This window comes from Falco naumanni, chromosome 1 (assembly GCF_017639655.2).
Source record: "Falco naumanni isolate bFalNau1 chromosome 1, bFalNau1.pat, whole genome shotgun sequence".
In the NCBI taxonomy this organism is placed as follows: Eukaryota; Metazoa; Chordata; class Aves; order Falconiformes; family Falconidae; genus Falco; species Falco naumanni.
The window spans coordinates 86,628,781-86,652,812 of record NC_054054.1 but is presented as its reverse complement, the minus strand read 5'-3'; the positions used below and the strand labels follow the sequence as shown (position 1 = coordinate 86,652,812).

The following is a 24,032-nucleotide window of genomic DNA, read 5'->3' as shown; positions in this document are numbered from 1 at the left end:
AAATCAGTTTACATTATCAAACATATTTATTTAGTTTTAAGCAGACTACAATTTTTTCCACCAAAATGAATAGTGTAATCTTAAAAGTTTAGATCAAAAGACCAACTGCAAATTCTCCAATCTCTTGTGGAATGCTGCCTATCTTCATAGAATTTTTCGTATAAAATGCTATTGAAAGCATTTTAAAATTGTCACAGATCATTTACCTTTGTTTCATAGACAAGGAGCAGTTCTCCAGATTCTGTCCAGAAAACATTGCTCTCAGATCAGTACCTATCAAAACCTGAAAGTTTAAGAAGCTAGTTATTCAAGAAAATTATTCCAGGGTCTGGTAAAACTAAACATGCTGGGTTTGGTCTAGATTTAATGTAAAATCCTCTATTGCAAATTCCAAAAGCCTCTCCTTAACAAGATGAAAACCTACCAAAGATATGTTTATACCTAGCATATACTGCTTTCTCATTTGAGTTGCTTAGAGGAAGGAATTAATACATAATTTTTATGACTCTACAGGTTTAAGAGAAGTATGAGTTTGTATTTTCAATTAATTTACTGAATATGCACTATTACTACGCAGAAGTAATTCTTCTCTGTAATGACTGACCAAATAAATTTTAACAGCTGAATGTGCAAATCAGTCTCTTTATGTTAAGAGCTTTGTCATGTCAATAAATAAGCACTAAGCTAGGAGCAAGGATTAGCAATCTTCAGCTGTCACTTACCTGAGTATAGCTACATAACTTGCCTGAAACTATCAGGGAAGATTTTCACTCAGCGGTCAAGAACAAAAACAACCTAATGCATCATAGTTCTCATCAGGTAAATGAGAAGCATCTCATGTCTTGAGGAGGGGGGAGGGACGTGGAAGAAAGAAAAGAAGAATTCCTTTTGAATCACAGGAACATAATCCATAACCTTAAAAAGTTGTGGTAAAGTAGCCAGCAAACCTTGAGACAGTAACTTTCAATTCTGAAGCAGTGAGGTGATTTCATTAAAGCTTACCATCTTTCTGTAAATTGACATAGTTAAAACATAATTGCTGGCTCTCAGCTGTGCTTAAATGGATGGGTAAATGGATGAGTTACAAAAGAGTGCTGTCATCCTACCAGTGAAATTAAAACATCTCACCTCTGGCAATGTCGACTATTGTGATATTCATGACAAGATGTGAACTGTTTCCTCAACATCATGTAAACAGGGTTTAGCAGGCATGTGCCCAACTCTCACACTGAAACTTAGCATCAGAACAAACTTTTGTCTTCTAGTCTCCTGTGGCAAATCAAGAGTTAACACTATTCTGGAAAAAAGCCACCAAACTGAAAAATTCTCCACTTAGAATAGCCTTAATCTGTCAGCAGCCAACAAAGTCAACGTTCATTTTCATGTAAAAATAGCTTTCAGATTCTGTAAGTACCATACTATGTACATAAGCTACAGTACCTGTCATATCAAGAGCTGGTATTTTAATATTCATGTGATTCCTTACTTTCATGTTCCAATGGTATTGCCTTGAAGGCAGATGGAGTAAAACACATAGGTATCTTGAATAAAGCCTTCTCCGCAGGCAGAAGGTAGCACCATTACTTAATACGTGGTGCTAAAGCCACATGCTATGTCCTACAGAGAAGATAAAGATGTTGAGCCAATGCTGTAGATCTCATAATTTATGTGTACAAAGAGAAGCTCAGCACACTGCTTACTACTGTGACTAGTTCTTTTGAATTCAATGAAATCCTCTGGAAGGGTAAGCAGTGTGCTCATCGTAAATACAGAGCATTACTTTAGACATCTGATAAAATGAGACACTGAAATGGAAAGATGAAAAGAATAGAGGCATACGTAGCAAGCCAGGAAACAAGCAGTCTTCTCAAGTTACATATGTATTTAGAATATGTATTTCCAAAGTTATATAAACATATTTATAATTCTTTAATAAAAGCATGCTTAGCAGGACTTGCAAGAGGGGTGCAAATCAAGTTTAAAAAATGGATACTCAATGTAAGTACTTAAAGGCTTTGGGCATTTGTACCTGAAACAGAGGAAAAAGAAAGGCGTATCCCAAGCTTATTCTCTTCCTAATACTTAAAGTGGCAAACCAACAACTGTAATAAAGTAAATTTAATTTAAAATTTTTTAACCATTATAAGGCTGTACTTCAGACTGGGAAACCTCCTGCAGAGCTACACAGAAGAAAGACCAGTAAGTTGTAAAGCATACCTGCTAATAAGCAGAAAATGCTTTTGAAGAAACCAACTGGAGTTTCTAGGTTCTGTCTCCGATAATTCACTTTCAGATTAATTAGTGTGCCAGCAAAGACGGAGCTGCAGCAAGACACCTAAGGAACTCTTCCAGGGTACAATCAAATTTAGACTGGCTTATAAATGCACAGAGAGTAAACTTGTTGTATCTACAACCCACACACTTAAGAATTCTAGTGATTTTATGGTTGTATAGCCCTTTCCAGGATCCTAGTTGTGAGCATTAAGGTGAAAACACCCTAACTATGACTGCCAGATTGATATGACATACTTCACTGGTACCCTGGGTGCTTCTGACAATCTGCCTGTACTGTCTACCTGCCTCTTAGCAACTCTCTTTAAGTCAAACACAGCCAAGTATTTAAGGTCAGGTCTCTATTTCAAAAAGATAGCTGTCCAGCTGCTCAAGCAGCTGACTAACTTGACTTGCATCGCCTGCTATGTATACTGTTTTGTTGTTACAATACCAAAGAAAGAAAGAAAGGTGTCAAAAGAACTTTTTAGCACTACTGAAACAGTGCATCTGAGCAATGATGTTGACTTTCAGAATAATAATTTCAGACTGGAGAATCAGTGTCCCACCAATACCAGAAAAACTCAAACATAACGTTCTTTAAATAAGGAGAGGCTACATACTTAATTTCTAGTAAAGGAAGTTAATTTTATTTACAATCTTTATTTTTGGTCAAAAGTGATAATGTATTTAGAACTGAAATATAAATTAAATTTATTCAACATGCTGAGGCACTGCTGTAAAGAAAAGCAGTACTGCTATTATTACCCTGTGGCTGACCACCCACAAATCCATGCAACTTGCAGCAATACCATACTGAATTTTGCTACCAGATCATTCTGTATGTTTTCAAGGTTAGAAGTGGCCAATTTACTTCTCTAGGCTCAGAAGACACTGCCAACTGAACAGTGTCTAACAGAAGATTGGAGCTCCTTATCACACTTACATACAGTTGCTCCCTCTATACAAATCAAAATGAAGCCATGTCAGTACAACACTGATACACATTGCTCATCAGCAGCACTGTTTAATGATTCCACTTCAGTGTTGGCTGTCAGACATCAAACCAAATTGGAAAACATGCTAAAAAAATTTCTTCTGGTAATCCTATTGTGTACTTTTCCTGGTGCACAAACATCTAACTAGTTATGGCTATAGTACACAACAACACTGAAAGACAATTTACAGAGTTGTTTTATTTATCCTTAAATTCCTCAGTTTATATGGACAGGAAATTGGTACTGATATTTTCAGTTACATTTTCCAAAAATAGTACATTGTACAGAGTATGTGCTGTACATTAAATAAAAATGTGTTCAATTTATTTTAAATTATCCACTGTTCAGTGGCTGAAGGCCTCTTTCCAGAAAGTAGAATTGTATACAAAAAATGCATAACAGAAAAATTATTCTATTTATGAAGTTAAAGGTTGGGATAACTTTTGAACGTTTGCTATAAAAAAGTATGTGCCTTATAGCTATTTTCCACTATGCACTAGAAAAGTCAAGTGCTTTAGAAAAATCAGAACTTTTCATTTTCCTATCACCTATCCTGTAAAAACTTAAAGTAAATTAATACTTCATGCCCTGCCTTTTTTCTAGCTACAAGGAATGGAAGCAGTGCCAGTATTCTTACTTTGAATGAAAAAAAGTTTGTTCCACATAATATTAAAGTATTTTATGATGTAATAATACATACATAAGTAACAGTCTTAGACTGAGAAATTAGGTGATCTAGTGCAGTTTCAGTGGAACACTTACTTAATTGTGTACCTGAACCCCATCTAGTGTTAGTAGAGCTAGAGTACGTGCCTGAAGTTAAGACACATACTTTAACTGAAAGAGGGCATTCAAACACATGTACAGGAATGTCAAACCTGAAATATTTACTTATACCCTATATATACTCTTCTGTGACAGGGTCTCTTCCACTATCTGCACTGAGTAAACTGGCATAGAATTATAAAATGCTACCTGAAAATTTTCATATTTCTCATGCTTATAAAAGCACAAATCTGAAAGTAGAACTGGCTTCTTAGATCTTACCAAGACATGAAAACTATTCCTAGAGGACTTGCAGCATATGGTTGGATAACTTCCCTGGCAAAACATCTTCACACTGCGACTGTAACTTCCAGCAGAGATTTCATTCCCTTGACTAGGACACACAACCAAGACACCATCTTTCCTGCTCATTCAACAAAGCAGTTCCATTGCATAGCTGACCAGTCCTTACCATGTTAACCATAACCAGTAATCCTAGAGATGGGGTCACAGCAGTAGAATGAAGCACAACTACACAAACAGTAAGTACAAAGGAAGGTATCTGTGCATTGCACAACTGGCCCTAGCCACAGACTAGCAAGCACACCAGCCAACTTTTGTTGCCTGGTTAGGACAGAGACAGGCACATGTCAGCTCAGAGAGAGAATAATTTCTCTCTAATTGCCACCTCTCAACACATCATCACTAAACTTCAAACTAGAAGAGAAAACAGGAGAAAAGATTGATCATCACTGTTCTCAACTGGCAAACCTCCATAGCCTGGCAAAACCACCATGGACCACATCACTGTTCTTTCTCAGCGCTGTTGCTCCTGGAGAATAACCTGCCTGACTTCCTACAAGGCAGGAACAGAAACATCATGTCACAGAGGCACCTACACAGTACCACCTCCCAGCTACAAACTAGCACACAGGAAGGACACACTCCCTTAGAGGCTGGCTCTTCCAATGTCTTGCCCTCATAGACTTTCCCAGCACAGTCAGAATGGACAGCAGAGAAGTGCTGTCAGTGTGAAGTTAATTGCATGGCTTGGTTCATGTTTAGAGGGGAGAGGAGGCCTAATTGCTTGTGCAAACACGCCCTAAGGCACCATCAGCAAATATAAGTCCTGTCTAGCAAGTAATTAATACCCTAAGGAAAACTGCAGTGGACTCCATCACAGTTCCGCACTGTATTTCCCTCATTAACACCAACTTCCACTGACTTACAGGGAGCGGGTAAGTAGTTCCCCTATTCCCGTTATTAGTCTGAGACAAAGAACCAATAGAAAATGCTCACTTATGCCTGGCTAGACATAATTAAAAAATGCCTAGATAAACTAAGACTCAGGTCACCTGGCTAAGATAAGATGCTTTTGGATTCCAACATTATGGAACTTTCTGCCTTAAATAGTCACAGAAAGCCAAATGGAATTTATTTTATTTCAACTAAGTTTCCCAGGAAACAACTCAAAACACATCTGCATTGGATTACAGCTGCTTCAAAATCTGAGGAACAGTTTGACATTTGCAATTGTATCAAATCACTAACAACGGATTTGGACACTGCAGGGTGGGAGTTTTAGAAAAGGCCAAACCCCAATCTTTACTGGTTCAAGAAGTTTTCTGAGAATCCTATGCCCTATTAAGATGAGAGCCACTCAAGATCTTTTTTGCAGCTTTACATCTTTAACATAACACAAAGTAAGACATGCCCTAGACCTTAACTTGCTCCATGAATCAACAAATACAATGGTGTTAATTAGACAGATTACATATCTGTGGGCTACACAGACATCCTTGGGTTAGGTCTGGTCCATTGATAGCAGACAAAGGATTAAATCATAAACAGATAACAGGCTTGTACTAAAGGCAAACCATGTCCAGTGGATTTCTGAACAACTCCTCCTTATAACCTGCTCCTTCAGTTTAAGCATAATATATAGTTATATAATTACAGATATATTTGCTATATAATCATATATGGATATTTCTAACCAAAGTAAGTTGCTGTTATTACAATAAAAGTCAAATACGTGAAGCTAGTCTTTATAAGAAGTTTTCTACTACTTAGTTTCATTGCTAGTTAGTGATTTTGTTCAGGAAAGAGCAACACACAAAAAAAATTCTGCAATGTGGTGTACAATTATGTGTCTTATTTAAAAACGTCACCTCCACTGCAGTTGTGACCACATCTGAAGCATTTATTACATAACAAATCCCTGAGCTCTCTTACATAACAAACCCCTGAATCCCAATCACATTAGCTACATACTACATGTACTTTTTCCACATAACTGCACACCTGACATTTCCAAAATCTGGCTGAACATTTTATCTTATATCCCTATTTAAAAATACATACTGCAATTCACATTATCATTAATTTTTAAAAATATACTTTTTTCCTCACTCCCTATTTTTTTGTTATACCTGATCTATATTAGTTTCTAGATCTGTTGTGTAGATCATTTCATTGCATTCATATGTACACACTCACATATATGTGATTAATGCATTCTAGAGAAAAAACCCCAACAACTTAACATAAAATTACTTGTGAATCTCCTGAAAATCTGTGAGCCAATTACATTTATTTTTTACATACTGGGTATTTGTATGTATGTACACAGGCAGTTTCCAATGGCAAAGATATAATTATAAATGAAGAGTACAGAGAAACCCATCCTTTTATGCTGTTAACCGAAAACATATTGCTGTCTGCCAAATGGAACTTGCTCATTAAATACCAATTAATTTAATGGTACTGAATTTGACTGCAGGTTGTACAGACTACAAATAAGCACATGTTCATAAAACTATTATGTTTACAGATAAGAAAGTACCAGAATATATTTATATCCATATATATTATACACCAGATTTGCTGAGAAAAATGGTCTGGGGTTTATATTTAAGTTGCATAGCCATAGCTTCTAGAACAGGAAAGAATTGCCAAACTCCCCTCATTCGTTTTACCAGTAACACTTCCCCATGTCTGCCTTTGTCACATGTATCAAACAAGGCAAGACGTAAAGCCTTTTTGGTGGTGCTCTCACTGCATTACATGATCACAGAAGATCATATGTATCGGGGGTAGCAATATATTTCTCAGGTTTATAGCAAATATGCATTCTGTAAGCTTCAACTGTTCACAATGTAAGTCTAAGTTGAAAAAAGTTGAATATAATTCTTGAGCACTTTTTTCCCAGAAGTGCTAAATGAATATTAAGAGCAAGTATAACAGACACATCACGAACTCATAGAGTTGTACTTTGATGCTTCACTAGAAGTCTGCAGCAATGACCCACATAAACCAGATAAAAATCACAGAATCATTTAGGCTGGAAAAAAGACCTTTAAGATCAAGTCCAACCATTAACCCAGCACTGCCAAGTCCACCACTAAACCGGTCCCTAAGTGTCACATCTACACGTCTTTTGAATACCTTCAAGAATGTAGAAATCTATTTCCTAGACAGGAAAGAAATCTGCATAGCATCCAGAGCAGGACAATATGTGGTCATTTTCCTCTGCCAACATTTATTTTAAGGGAGTCCAGCTGTTTTGCCCCATCCCCCTTTAAGAGGGGCATATTACACAGTGGCAGACAACTACAAAAGAGAAGTGGAATTGGTCTTTGGTCCAGAAGGTATACAGAGTAAAGGCAGACAAATGTATGACAGAGCCATACAATTAGCCAAACTCAATAATAATAATTCCTACTAATAATGTGGAATTCTTACCACACTTCTCAGCAAAGATTTAATGATTGAACTGTAGAAAGGTCTCATATTATGAAGACTTCCCTACTTTTATGGAATACCACAGCATAAAAGAAGAATCATAAATTACTAAAATTGAATTATATTTGTGAAAATAAATACACCATAGAATATTTTGTGATGGCATGTTCTTGATTATTTATGGTGTTAGTTCACTTACTTTCTGGGAGCCTTACGTAGCAGAATGAAACATCCACGTATCAAAACCTTGTGCAATTTGTCCAAGAAGGGGTTTGTATTCAACATGAGCTAGCAGTATAAGTTTCCACCTTATGACTCCTCTTTTCAGAATTTAATACTCTGACCCCAAAACGTAAATTTAATGCCAATTTAAGGACACAACCAGATCCTCAATATCAGCTGGGATAAGAATATACACTGGCAATATTTTAAAAGGAAGAAAAATTGGTTTGGGAAATAATGTCATAATGCAAAGCCATAAACATACCACCAGCTTCAATAGCATCACAGGCACTACAAAACTGGATCTCACGAATCACACTGTAGCTTCCTGCATAATCATATAATCGTGCATCAAAATCGTGCAATATAAACTTAGCCCATAACTTAAGTACTGCAGCAGGCTCTCTCTACCAGCAGACAGACAGTATGACCTTCGTAACAGGCTTAGAAAATGACCAGCCAGCCACACAAAACAATTTCTGAAGCACGTGACTATGAACAGAACACTGTAAATCTAGATAGTAAGTTATACATTAACGCTTCATATTGAAAACATCAGTAGGTTGACCGTTTTTATTCAATTAATGTTTTGATTTCTTTCCTGTGGAATATAATAAACACACACACATATTCATAAAGAAAATTATAAAGTGGGTAGGGGAAAAAGCAACATGTTAATTACAGGTTGATAGACTCTATTTATATGCAACTACAACATTCCAGAAATTAAGCTGAGCATTGCCATATGGAAGAGTCAAACATGTTCTCAAACAAAGTTATGTTCCATGTAATGTTGCACTAATGGCTATAGTCTCGCTAGCAGAAGCTCACCATGATACATATAACCCATCCACCTTTTCAAAGCAGCTACCAGGCACAGAGCATTCAAATCAGGAAGCTACTGAGCACCTATTTGAAGTCAGTAATAATTCTTCATTAGCAGTGTTCTACAGCTTATTGTATCATGCCCGAGCATTCAGAGCCTGGTTCTTTCCTTCTCTTCCCTTACCCCCACTCCAAAAAAATATAGTATGTTCAACTGAGGCATAAAATAAAGCTAAAAATGCCTGCAATTCGCTGAAGGAGTAGAAATAGATATAGCACAATTTAGCTGCTGCCAAACTCAGGGACAAAAGATGTGCTTGACTTAAAATACCCAACTCTAACACTGTTAAACTTCAGGAAAGTTTCAGCCCTATCTCCACAACTTTAACACAGTCAGTGGCCTCATGATTTAAACCTTATTTAACTCTAAAATCTGCTTAACTGAAGACAGTTTCACAGTAGTGGAAAATCAGTAATTTAATACTACTTAAAAAAAAAAAAAAGTAGTCTCTGGCAAAAGTCACTGCATAGTACAGCATTCCAAAAAGGAAGAGGAAGACTGTGCTTCTGTTACATAATCAAAACAATATTATGATCAAATTCCTCTGTGATTTTTATATGACACCAGTTAAAGACCTAAGAAGCAAGCATTTAGGAACATGACATTCTTAGTATAGTCCTTTCTCAAGGCCTTCAGAGTTTATTTTTATGTAAATACGCAAAGAAAACTCAGCACTAGAGTATACATGGGAAAAAAGGCCAAGACTGAACTAAATCTGTTAAATTCAGAATGCACGTATTAGAGAATTGATTACAAGTTTTAGTTGGCAACAAGTACAACAAACAAAATAACGAAGCAAATGGATATTAATCTTAAATTTGCACTGATTATAGGAGGTGTAATTTTTCTAAATACCTCATAGCTAAATATAAACTGTACTTATTCAAATAAATGTCTTACATTTTAGGATGTGAGGATTCTGTTAATGGTCTCTAAAGTGTTCTCTCTAAAGGTAGCATTTTAAGCCGAGGAAGACTGGTACACTGCAAGATAATTTTAACACCATCCTGAAGCTACATTTGTCTCATATACGAGTCTAAATCACAAGCTTTTTGGAGCAAATGGACAGCACACTGCTTTGAAAGAGCAGGAAAAAGTGCCCTCCCAAGCAAATGCTAACAGAAAACAGTGGCAAAAATACAATACAATTTTTTACATCATATGTTATTACCAAGAAAAAAATACTTGGAAATTTAAATTAATAAGGTACTAAATTTAAGAATATTCATCCACTTTTGAAAATCAGCCTTTCAGAACAAGTGATAAGGGGAGACAGGCATACAATTGATGCTAAACAATAGTAAAAAGGAACTATAGCTTTAGGACAGAATACAGAGACTAGATTTTGAATTCACACTGAGAACATATAAACTACAGTTTGAACCTGCTCAATCTCAACAGGCTGAACACGACTGTTGCTGGATCAAGTTACAACAGTGAATTATAATAAAAATATATTTATCATATGCCACTTCCACAGACACGGACTGCCAGTATTCTACAAACTTAAAGACATAAAACCTCTTAAATATTATTAAGGGACCCATTTAACAAACACTGCTATCCTCCTCCATATTTTTTTTCTGTTTAAGAAAGTCTCATTAAAGGCTCATACAGCATAAACGAAATGCGTAATGCTGCAGCAAATCAATAGAAGAGCTAGGGATAGAATGCAGCCCTCCTGGCTCTAAACCACTTCACTCACCCACTAGACCATGTCTCTGATTTCAGCAAGTTACATTGTGCACTCCTAGCTAGTTACTAAGCTTTAAATGAAAAGCTCCAACATTAGCGAATTCCTTGGGCAGTCCGATTCCTCCATGGCATACTCCAAGGCTGCCAAGAAGCAGTCTGACAAGTGGACTCTAAAAACAGAAGTTTAACAGGGTGGATGCAGGCATTAAGGGCATTAAAGGGTGGACTGCACACAGAAAAATCCAGAAACTCAAGATGCAGCGTGGCAGTTCAATCCTGGCAAATGAATGCACATCAGTATAATGCAGCCAGACAACGCCTGCCCTCCGCCATGGAGATCCAAGCTAATATTTACAAAGGTATCACTCCTGACTTCCTCAGCCCAGCCCCCATTTCCTAAATACACCATCTCAAAACTTCCCACCCACTTCTGTCCCTGGGAGCTCCCTATAAAAACCTCAACAGTTTCTGTGGCACAAGATTTTTAGCTAGTCTGCAATTACTCCCAGTCCCTGCTCAGTCCTGTGCTAGGCTCTAGCCACAAGCTACTAACCCTTCACAAACCTAAGCTGTCTGTACAGGCTGGTCAAGAAGGCATGTTCAAAAGACTGGCTTGCTCCTCAGTAAAAACTCCACCTTTGCAAAGATATTAGTTATCACCAGTCCAAAGAAAGCATTTAAAGGCTCTTAAATTAGACTTTCATCAGAAGTGTTTAATGCAATAGTTGCAGTAATTTCCCCTGAATCACTTTTTCATTGAGAAGGACAAAGTTTATCTAGTTCTAGAAGTTCTTCTAGTAACTTTGACTTAGAAGTGCCCAAGTTTCCACATTTTAATTGGGTAACCATTGGAAATCATCTAGAAGACTCAATTTAAAATACCTTGAATATAAAGTATTACAAAGACATTACAAGGAAATGACTAGCAGCTGTTCCTCTTCTCCCTAGTCTACTGCAGGATGGAAGTACAAGGCCTGAGTACTGTTACACACTACCATTATAAAATCTAAATTTCTGCTCCAATAAAGCCTTTACTCTAAGAGGATTTTACCTACATAGGTAAGGCAGCAAAAATTGCAGGAGGCATAGTTTATCCTTGCTTGAAACTAGATAAAACTCTCCCATGCTACAAATCAGTTTACACTGATGTAAGCTGGAATCTCAAAGTAGATGTCATTTGATTGTATCTTCAAACAATTTAAATTAACGAGTTCTGTAGCTTATCCTATTTTGTACATTTGTGGTCTTGTAGATCCAGCTTTCCTGTTTGGTACCATTCCCACATACCACAGGTTGCTCAGAATGAATCTTCATTACAAAGTCTCTGCTCAGATACATCACACACCAGCTTCTCTTTTCTTGATAATAATATGAGAGAAAACCCAGGACCAAACTATAGAGTTCTGGTGAGGTTTTTTATTTGCTTTTGTTTGTTTCTTTTGTAAGAGACAAGTCAATTTACTTTAAAAGCAAGTAAAAGATAAATGGTGCATCATTTTAGCTTTTCCATTGGCTTAACCCTTGCTTATCTTTCTTTGGACAATAGGTTGCATTACTCACAATAATCAGGACCTTGAAACTCAAGACAGACATTGTATTACTGTCACTTCTCCAGAAAAACCTATACCAGCATCAGAAAAGGGCTATTGTTTTCTGAGATGGGGGGAAGATGAGAAAAGCAAGAGGAGGATTGATCAAACAGCAAAAAGCATTCACAAACAAATATGTTCTCTGAGAAAAATTAAATACAATCTTTGTATTGTATTGGGTTGGGGGGTGAGGGGTAATGTTGTTGTGGTTGAAAGCTAAGAAGTTTCCTCAAGTTTTAGAGCAAGAAAGAATGATTATTCCCTGAAATTCAGGGATTATTCTCCCTAAGAAACTGTCAATTAGCATAACTTTGAACCCAGCAAAACTCTTTCTGACTACCAAATGTAACTATGGCAACAAGATCCAGGAACCAGGAACAATAAATATGATACAGTGTCAATAACCCAGTCTTTTTCATGTAAATAGATAAAGCACAAGGAAGACAGAAGACCATTTCCAGTGCTTTAGATTCACTTTTTAGTTCTCTTCAATGCTAGGAATGTTAGCACATTCCAATGGCTAGTAAAATAAAGAGTAAGAGAAAACCAAAAGGAAAGAAAACAACACATCTCTCAAGGAAAAACTATGTAGAATTTAAGAAAGAATAAGACCACATTTGTGGAGTTTTTCCATTAAACTTGTGAAGTTCTATAAACAGATATAATCTCTATTAAGTTCTGTAAATAGATTTGAAATTGTTTCAGAACACCTACTCAGTTCAATGAATAAGTGAGATCTTTCTAGTGAATTTTTTAAGCCAATTCTAAAAGTAAAATAAACAGAACAGAAAGCTTTCTAATTCTCTTATTTGGCTACATCTCCTAGTTGCATCTTTAAAGGTATGGTATATTCATATATGGGAACATTAAGGCAGAGCTTTTTACAAAAACATTTACAATTGTGAATTATTGCCTAAACATAAAATTAAGTTCCCTCCTCCATTCAGTTTAGTATGGGAACTTCATGGAAAAGTGTAACACTCCTCTTTGCCCAGAACTTAAAAATGGCTGATAGATGGCACAACTAATGCATCATCATCCAGAGAGTATTTAGATCTTGGAAAGCTTAACAAACAATAGCTTCATATCACCTAAAGCCTTTCTTCTCTGAAAATGAAAATAATACACTACAGCAAAAACAACAAACCCATGTCCTCTGACTAGGAATATAATGCAAAGATAAAAGCACAAGGCATGTAAAGTACTGTCAAAAAGTAACCCCTAGACCAGAAAACACAGAATTATGTCGTGGGACTGAACACTGAGACAGACATAAAGCTAGAAACCAATGAGGAACCTGGAGTGAAATGGACAGGGAAAAGACTCTTAACAGAAAAGTAAAAATGGAACACAAAAATTCAGGAAGAAAAGGGACTGATGATGGAATGACAAGTCCTAGACAAGATCTAGAAATGGCACCAGGGAAATGAAGGTTCATTACAAATAAGACAGTTCTGAGCTGAAAAGCTGTAAAAGTCACTGCCTAGCAAAAGGATCCTAATCCAAACACCGTTTCTGCCTCCCTATATCTCTCTCCAGTTATGCCCAGCTAGAACAGAGTTTACTCCCTCCCATCCTAGTATAAACAGCTTGAAGCCACAGTACTAAATCCCAGCAAGAGCTTGAGACACATTCTAGCCCGGGGTAACTGAATGAAGACAATAAAGATGATTCCATCTCTATACAGATGGGTCTTCAGGAGGACAGACAGTGACTTGTCACATTCTTGCTCACTGCAAACGTTTGCTAAAGCATCTTTGCATCCGCTAACATCTTAAAAGGGACCATTAGTCTCATGTATTGCCTCCAATTAATTGCGGCACTATTTTTCCCTTAGGTCAAATACTGCTTTAGGATCTGGATTGCCTGATGCAAGTCAAAGCATGCAGAATATACTGCCTTAATGTTAGCCACTCATTCACGATGCATATTTTCAGAGACAGTGTAAAAGGATGGCAGCTAAAAAAAAATAAAAAATTTAAAAACTTCACAGCATTACATCAAGAGAGCCCAAGATTAGATCTGAAAAAAATCATGTTTGTTGAAATATATATAGTTCAACACATTTATGCCTCTTGCTATTCAATGACCTATTTTCTTACAGTAAAACAGCTTATCAATAACTGAAAGCATATTTGTACTTATGTTCTACTCATTTGCGTCTGCTCCAGGACCACGACCTCATCAGTGTAGTGGTTTCAGCTTCACACCATACTTGGACAGACATGAACTAAGTTGCCTTGAGAATTCAGGTGTCATTCTTCCCATCTAGTCAGCAGCAGCTATGCATCACAGACTGCACATTCTCCACACATTTAAGTTGACAAAGATCACGCTGCTCAAAGAAAAAAAAAAAACACACCACAAACAAACAAAAAAAAAACCACCCACCCAAAACACCACCACACAATAAAACCAAAACCCACCACCAACAACCCATCCCCCACTGCTGAAGCTCAAATATCCTGCTTAAAACTACAGAGAGAAAAGTTAACTGGAGATAACGTACCATTTCATTTTATGTCCTAACTCAGGCTGTGTGAATAATTGATTTCTCGGTTCGGCAGATCGAACGGAATTTGAAATAGCTCCTTCTCTTGCTCAAACTCTCTCAAAATTTCATTTTGACACGACACATTCTGTTTCAGTCTTGCAACAAAAGCTGTGAAATGAAGCCCAGATTCACAAAACAGAGAGGAGAAAGAGGAGCTCCCTTTTCTGTAAACACTCAGCATGCCTCCACCTTCCCATGTCCTGGTGACTATAAGACAGCAAAGCCAACACAACAGCTACCTAGCAGTGAAAAGAACCATCCTGACCTCCCTTCCTGTGCTCCCACTGTGAAACACAGGTAGCAGGGAAGGAAGAGGGAGAGACCTTTTCAGCAGCACTACCTACTTAACTTAGTTCTATGACAAAACTGATCTCTCCATAATCAAGTGCTGCATTCAAAGTGAACCTTCTTCAATGAACAGACCAAAGGAGACTTACTTTAGAATCAAGCAGTTGAGACACCTTCCAAACTCAAACGTCTCCCACCACTCAAATCTAGTCTTCAGTTAATTCAAACAGAAGATTTGAAGCAAGCTGGGACTTTTAATTATCTTGGAACCACAGCAACAAAAGAAAGAGAGTGCTTGGGCCAGGAAAGCCTGCAGTAAGCATCTGCCTGAGATGGAAGAGGTATGCTTTACAGTCTCAGTGGTTAATCCGTTTTCCCATGTCCTGGGCAGCACTCTCATCAGTACCCTTTTGGATAAAAGGAAAAAGATGTCTCATTTGGTTTGTAAATCAAAACTTAGTAATTTTCTTAGTTGGAACTATTCAACTCTTTTTGCAAATGGTTCCAGAATTTATGTAATTTTATTTTTTAAGAATTTGTCCTATCTGCCAAAAACATTCCCTGAATCGTTGTGTAGTAATAACACCTTCCATATTAAGCATCATTTCTGCCCAGCATTTCACTTGTGGATGAAGTGTCCATGTCTACAGGAATAGGAGCACTACAAATTGAGATCTTGTGTCTTCAGGACATGCTGCACTTTCCAGTAAGATGACAGAACAGTACAAGTCAGTTCTCATATGGAAGAGGAAGGAGGAACCAGAATATAACTGGAACTCCAGAACAGTAATTGAAAACTTCCTGCTTTTGCTCAAATGCTAAGCCAGGTAACAGTGCTCAGACCTGGTAACAGCATTTGTTTATTATATGAATAAAATATTGAAAGGAAGAAAGAATGCACGATTGATGAAACGATTGCCAAATACCTTGTGACTGGAATACCCACTGGACTCTGTAAAAATACCTAAATCCTCATGCATCTTGTATTCCTGAACTGAGGAGTTAAATTAAAAAAAAAAAAAAAAAAGTTATCATAACTTTCAGATAATAACGTTATTACTCAATTAATATCTCTTCTCCTCATAAGACCAAGTGATTTATCCAATGCCACAGACAGTTTACATATCTTGACATCAGATTATACTTCAATGGTGACAGCATGCCTGAATGTAAAAGTGAACCATGCCAGCAGAAAGTCAGAACTAGGAGCTGCAGCACTACCAGAAGACAAGGTACAGATTGTAGCTCACTGATGGCCTCCAGCTCTAGAAGTCAGAACCATTTTACACATCCTTCCCTTAAGGTGCCATGAGTCCCACATCTCAGCCCTGACACATTAAAAATCTGCCTGCCTGTCATGAGACCTAGCCTCTGTAGTACATGTCCACTAAGCACAATAAAATTATGAAGAATTTGCAATTAATACAGGTCCTTTTTTCCAGTATATGGAAACAAATAAGCTATTTCTGACAAGCGATAAGAACTACAAAATTTAAACTGAAAACATTTCCACACTTGTTTTAGGTTTTTATTCATGATGCTCAAGTTGATTATCCATACCCTAACAGCAGTGTTCAGGACAACAAAGACTGCAGTTTTCCTTTATAAATTGCTACTTCTGCTTAATTTTTAAAGAAACTCCTTCAACAGCCTGTTACGTAGCTTATGAACAGTTACGGCAAGTATTATCAGTTTTTGCCAAATTAGATACTGAATTTATCAATAATTTGCTGTAATTTCTAGTACCATGGTTGAAAACAGCTTTCCCATGAGCTTTTATTCCGTATCAGATACTGTGGTTATTATCCTCAGAATCTAAATCATTACAATAAAAATAAAATAACCAGACTGAGCAGAAGGAAAACCAAATTTTAATCTTTGAGAGTAATATTGCTCACTTTGATGCAACTCTCTACATGTATATTGAAGGCTATCAAAATACAGCTAGTTAATCAGAAAGGCTAGTAAAGTTAAGAAAAATCCATGCAGGAAGTGAGGAATAAGAGCCATTTCTAAGCCTCTCTTTTTAAATGAAGGATTTTAAATCACCTCCCTTGCTTTCTTTATAATCCCTCCTGGGGTTTTTTTCTCTCTACACTGCCCCCACCTACATACAATCACTATGGAAAATAAGCTCATTAAAGTGCAGCATGGTTAAGCAACTGCGGTCAGAAATGAATCAATCGATTCAAAGCTTCATATTAGTGGCTGCCATTTGCATCATGACGAACGTGTGATGGCATTCCCTATAGACAGTAACCTACAGTGAGAAGAGATCCAGATTTGACTGAATGAATTTATGCTACCTGAACAAGTGTTGTTTTTCTCCCGTCTTCCAGGTCATCTTGCCAGGATTCCCTGCTACAACATCTTAATCTCAATTACTATGGTTAATATTACGCTAGATTCTTTGATGTCTACAATAAAGCTAGTTATGTGAGAAGTGTGGCTGAGTACTTTCTAACCCTAAGAGTCAAACTCATCAGTATCTATACACCTGTCCTCTTTCCAGGAAGTGTTAGCACAGTTAACGCCTGTTTTGAGGTTTTTTAGCTTTGTCTATACAGATATAACTGACAAGAAGCCTCTTTGTATTTCTTCATATTTAATTTTGTCAAAGAATCTGGATGTGACTCAGCTCAAGTCAGTAGGACACAATTAATACAATTTTGTCTCAAGTTTGTCATAAGAGATTTATGTCACCATAACAGAGATTTATGCAGTAATAAAAATGTAATATTGTTAAACTTCCTACAGTATATCAGTAACAGGGATTATACAAAACATCTTGTACAGGAGAAAAGCAAAAACTGCTATACAAACATTTCTAGATGGTAAGCATTTTAATACAGTTTGTATTTCTTTTAAATAAGCAATGCCCATCTCATTGTGTTTCCATGCAGCATACCACATAAGTGAAGAAAATTCCAGACCTTAGGTTCTTAAGATTTGATCAATACATTCAACTTGTTATATAACAATTATCTGGAAAGAGGGAAAATATATTTATCTATGAGTGATGCTGAAAATTAACATGAATAATTTCTATCTATTAAAACTAATTTTTTGTGGCCTTTAAAATGATTGAACAGATTTTCTGTATTTCTACTTATATCACAAAGAATTCCAAAGAGGTTCACAAATTACATTTTCAGTACACCTTTGCATATCTCCCCCCATTTAAAATATGGGCTATTTCAGACCTTGGCAAAGTAAAAATGATAGAAATATAAGGAAAGCTATCTGACCATGGCAGGGTGGTGGTGGGGGAAGCCTTTAAGGAAAGTTTCATAGGCTTCTGTAGTACTCTTAAAAATCACTCCTGTAATATAGCCTCATCTCACAATAAACTCATGTAATTCACTGGACTTGTTTGCAACAAAATTTAGCCCTAAGTTATTGTAAAAGTTCACATATGACCAAAATCTGAGGTATATTCCATACCAACAACATGATCATATGGAAAGTTTACTTGTTTGCCTGTCTCCCTCACTTATGCTGCTGTTACAGCAGAAAATCTGCAGTCCTGCCCCATAACTAACTTTAACTTAGACTGTACACACAAAAGAGAAACACATACTTTAGTAAGAAAACAATCACAACATAGTTCATAAATTTTTTGCAGAGATACAGAATAAAAAATATCAAATTCTTGCCTTGAGCATCCTCTGATTCAAACTTTAGACAATGATTTTTGTGACAGGGTTAACCAAATTGATCAAAGTGTATCTTGCAGTCTATCGTATTTCCTATCTAGATTTAGCAAAAAGGAGACTGCAATCCAGAAAGGGACAAATGCAATGGGAAAGGGAGATCATATTTAAGATTCCTTCCATTCCACTGGAATGGTTACCCAGCATTTAGAAATTGTTGAGCCCCTGGAAGACAGTTTAAACCTAGATTCCCAAAGGGGTTAAGAGAAATGTGAGGGGAGGCAGGAAACTGAGGAAAAGTTTCACATACTAAACATTCTTTTCAGTAATTCCCAAGGCATGAAATTGCCTCATGTATTATTTGGCTTTGGTCCAAAACAAGTCTAACTTGCCAACTGCAGAGGAAAACAAAACAATGTATACAAAACTGATGCATGTAATGCATATATTTCATAAACATCAGGATTAAAACACGTAATTGCTTTCTTAGGAAAACACGTTAAACACCAAGTTAGTGAGCATTTTCTTTTCAGGCAGGTATGTAATGCACTTCTTTCCCAGACCCCTATATAAGACATGATGCACTATCCTTCCCACTTCATGTTTCAAGTCACATGCACAATCCTGCATGTGCTCTAATTTCCATAAAAATTCCATATACAGAAAGCACAAAGTAACAGACACTAAAGGAATAAAGTATCTTCACTACATCATTTTGCCAATCACAGTGTAGCACCACTACTACAGTGCATCAATCCAACTATGTATACATGTATGTATAAATGCATGTATAAACCAACACCAGTATTTCAACCAAACTTCTTCCCTGTGTGCCCTTAGCTTCTCAACAGAAGTACTCAACTTTCAGGGACTGATTCAACCATCAGCATACTAGGGAGGAAACAACATCAGGTCAGGAGAAGCACTGAAGAGAAAATATACTGCTTAGTGAAGCCACTAAAGAGAAAACATGCTTCTTAGCAAGCCAAATGTGATATGGGGAAACAAGCAGTAACATCTCTGTAGCATTTCCAAAAGATACTGCTATTAACTATTCTAAACACAATCCTATTTCATGTTTAAATGGTTTCCTACTCTGGAAAGTGTAAAAAGTGAAAAACTGCATAAGATTTCATGCTTACTACTTCATATTAACAAAGCAAAATTTGTTTAACTTGCAAACTAAAACATGAGTTCTTGCAGCTAACCTAACAAATTCCATCTAGAGTTATGGCAAAACCACTTCTGATTATGTACTATCATAATAATTTTAATACATATTTATATATTATTTTTATCTATAAAATAACCATGTAAAATAAATATCTAGCAAAGATGTTTCTTTTAAGGAAACACATCATTTACAGTTTAGAAAACAAGTATCAAGTAATTACTATTGGAAAACAACCTGACAGATCTGCTTTTTCTAAGACACTAATTTTGTAATACAACAAATTGTTTCTTAACTTAAAAGCTAAGTTCTTGAACCATTCACAAAACAATCATCACGCTCCCCTTCCATTTCACTTAGTGTGCATGCTGTACTTGCAATTATTTGCAGAACAGACTTTCCTGCTATTCCAAGCACAAGGGATTATGATCAATGCAAACTTTAATATCCCCCCCATTACATTTGCTATTGGGGGCGAGGGCAGGGCAGAGTGGTGCAGAATACTCATTGAGCTAAGGTCCTTCACTATACAATCAGCAAGGACAAATGCACCAAACAGATCTGTAAGAATTTGGCTCAACATGTAGGTAAAACCAGCAGACTAAGATATATGCTATATTGCTCGATAGCTGCAAGGACAAAGGTAGGGCTAAGAAAAGCACTTTACAGAGAATAGCTAGTTTTTCTAGTACACCAGGCAGCGCACAAAGCAGTTCCAGAGAACAGGAGTTTCTAAGTGGTCTGTTAGCAGCGTGCCATCTACTGAGTAACTGCTGCGAATCCAAGGATCTCCCACTCACCCATTCCTAACCTAAGGGCGCAGCAGATGTATTCTGCGAGCTTGGACAGCAATAGGCTGTTCCTTGAAAAATATGCTACTGCAAAAGATGTTACTGAAAAGAATGAATCCACTTTCAACCCACTTCCTTCATGCCCTGAAAAGGCCTTCAGCAATACTGATGGCCAGAAGCAGGATGAAATCTGGCCAACAAATACTGTTGGTCTGCAACACACAATTTAGACCAAAAACAATACCGCAGGCACAGTCACATTTATTTTGTTTATAAAGAATCACAACTGAATATTTTCTACTTTTTTATTTAATACTGCTTGCTTAAAAAAAAAACAAATCACGTTACAGAATTACAAGTTTACAGTAACAAGGGTATGTCAAGGCACAAGGACTTGCAATAGTTAATCTCCTGTGTTTTCTGCATGAAAAAAGTGCTGCAGTTTCCCCAAACACGAGTCCTTTACACTGTCTATTTAAGAAAGTAGCCCACAAGGTACCAGAAGAAAACTAAAGGCTATTGCTTTCATATAACTAAGCAGGATATACATTCTCATTTGCTACCCAATAAGGGAATTCTTCTCTTGGTAATGATTACCTTGAGTGCCTCTTTAATTTCCTTTTCAATGTTTTTTGGCAAAAATCCTTACAAAAGTAAGACACAGAGAACACATAAAAGAGAAAAACATGCATTTTGAAGTACAACCACATATCTTTAAACAATGTATCTGCCAATGGTAAATCAAGTACATGAAGACCTTACAAGAAATCTATGAAAGGAATAAAACACAAGTGGAAATCAGGTTTCATTCACTGGTCCAAAACAGTTCTATTCTAGTTTTGTTTCACTTTGTAGTATTTAAGGATATAAAATGCACCTGCATGTTGAACATATCCTGTGACAAAATACAAAGAATAATTGCAACCCAGTGACCTTAACTTGACTCATCTGTTTGGAATTAAGTTGCTTTAACTGCATTCTGCTGAGGAATATCTGCATGATCAATAGAATTAAATGGCAGTTTAATTAGTTATCAGTCTCTAACAGTCTTTTGAGCAGTGACAACCACCTGAACAGATTAATGAACTTCTAGACAGGATCCAGATCAAGATTATGATCTGGGGTTGCTTGATCACATACTCTCCCACAGTATAATTGCTGTGTGTGGGTGGCTCAAAACAGAAGAGGGAAAAGAACGCCAACCTCTTCTTACCTGTTACTTAAAACCTAAGGGAAAAAATTACTGAGATTTAGGAGGACTAGGGCTGTGACATGGGAAGCAGCTGGCAATAATGGTGCAATTGGAGCTGGGAGAAAAGACTAAAAATACTCACAAAAATGTAGAAACATAAAAATAAAAAGCTACTACCTGGAATTTTAACTGCCAAAAATAAATGTGACGTGGTTTGATAGTACTCAGATTACTGGATGCTTTATCTCTTGGGTTCTGTATCTTCCTCCTTCAACTGCCAGCCCTTCCCAGCAATTCTTAGTCTTGACCTTACAATCCATGAATAAAACACAGTTTCAGTCTTGCACCCTCTCATCCATTCATCACTCTGCTAAGTTCCTTTGCTGGCTCTGTTACTCAATTTATGCATCATAAAATTCTGAACACGTTTAACAGAGCAGCAATTTATAAATAGCTTTTATTGTACAAGGCAGGCTTGATGCTCAAACAGGTCAGAGATACTGGCACTTAATCCTTAAACTTTTCCATTCTTCTGTTCCTTCCAATTTCTCACAACTAGCTATCCTCGAAGAAAAATTTTAATGTTGATTTGTAATTATCTTTTCTCTTTGATGAGCCCACTTCTTGAATAGTGGGCAACATCTCCTTTTCGTATACGAAATATTAGAAAATGAAGAGACTAGGCAGCTCTCCCCACACTGAGTCATAAATCAGCCACAGTTCTACTACTTGTTAAGTCCAAGGCACAGATCCCCATGGCAACATATGGAGCCTCTGTTGTAGTATCATTTTGCTCAGATATATATTCTGGCCATGGGAGAACCAACTGTAAACAACAAAGCAAATATACTTCAGTGGTAAACTGAACTGAAGAATGGCCATTGAAATGGCAAATGAAGCAAAGGAATCAGGGTATGGATTTCACATATAGAAACCATTACTCTGTACTAGTAGATGACAGCCTTCTTGCATCCATCTATTACAGCTTCTTGCTAAAGTCAGTTTAAGCCTACTACTTTCTGCACACCTGAGAGGAATAAAGAAAATGCTACTGGTCTGTCATGGAGGAGAACAGCAAATGCTGCAGTGTGCTGGACCTGGTGGCTCCAAAACAGGTGAAGTTTTACATATTTGTATGGGAAGAGAGGCTGCCCAGCCTCAAGGAGCTACAGGATAGTATCCACAAGCTATTATTCCCTTTCCCTTGGTTACTGCTATGCATTGATGGAATACCCTAAAATAGCTTAATAATGGTGGAAACAGGGTCCACAGGGGGAAGAAAGTTTCATGCTTATGTGTCTCCTGGAGAAGGTCTTTTTAATAGTCCTTAACAATAACAATCTCTTCCTCTCCCACCTTGGTTCATTCTCTAGCTTACCAGTTGTTTGTGCGGGTATTGCTATATTAGATACAGGTTTTCCCCACAGCGCAACAACCTGTCACTATGCTTTATAAAATTAATCAAAAACTGAGGCTCTATAGCAAAATTATTGTATAAGTAAATTGTAGGGAAAACTGATAAACCCATCTAAGAACCTAAAACACTTGGAACTCAATTACCACATCCAAAGCTACAAAAAATATTTAACAAAATTGTTATTGCTGAGCACTCTGAGATCAGTTCAAGATATGCACTGGTACGAATACCTGACCTTCTATTTAAGTATGTAAATCTTTTTAAGGTTCAGAACCCACCTGTCCCCCCTTGAGGTATAATCTGACATGCAGCCAAGAGGGAAGGCTGTTTAGAGGTCTAATAGCACAGAAACCTATTTGCAACTGCTCTTTTCATTTGTCTTCTACAAATCAGTCAAGGACCCAAGCTCTTGAAGAAATATGGCTAAACTGGACTCTGGTATTACTACCATTGCTCAGTAGCAAGGCTGCAGATGGAAACAATTCCCAAGGAGTAAGAAACTTCAGAGCACCCCAGTAACAAGACTGATAAAAGAGGAGAAAAATGTGAATAGAACCTCAAAGTGGTTTGTGCTCAGCATGCGCTGAGCCTGTCTCCTCCCTGGGCTGGCTAGTGGGGAGAGCTAGTAACACTCCAAAATGTCTCAGGCCCCATCCTCTGTTGTACTGCCTTTGATCTGCACATTCTTCTTTTCAGTGTGTGCAGCAAGTATGTCACTGCAGAGCAAAGCAGAGAGCATCAGCGACAGCTCACCAGCATCAAAGCTCTGCAGGTCATACGGGAAAGTAGCAAGAGA

The 24,032-nt window shown here is 37.1% G+C and overlaps 1 protein-coding gene across 7 annotated transcripts in view; it reads right to left on the bottom strand.

Moving 5' to 3' along the window:
* Positions 1-24,032, bottom strand: part of ARVCF (ARVCF delta catenin family member) — a 295,429-nt gene that overhangs the window by 236,915 nt on the left and 34,482 nt on the right. The gene's annotated exons all lie outside the window — the stretch shown is intronic.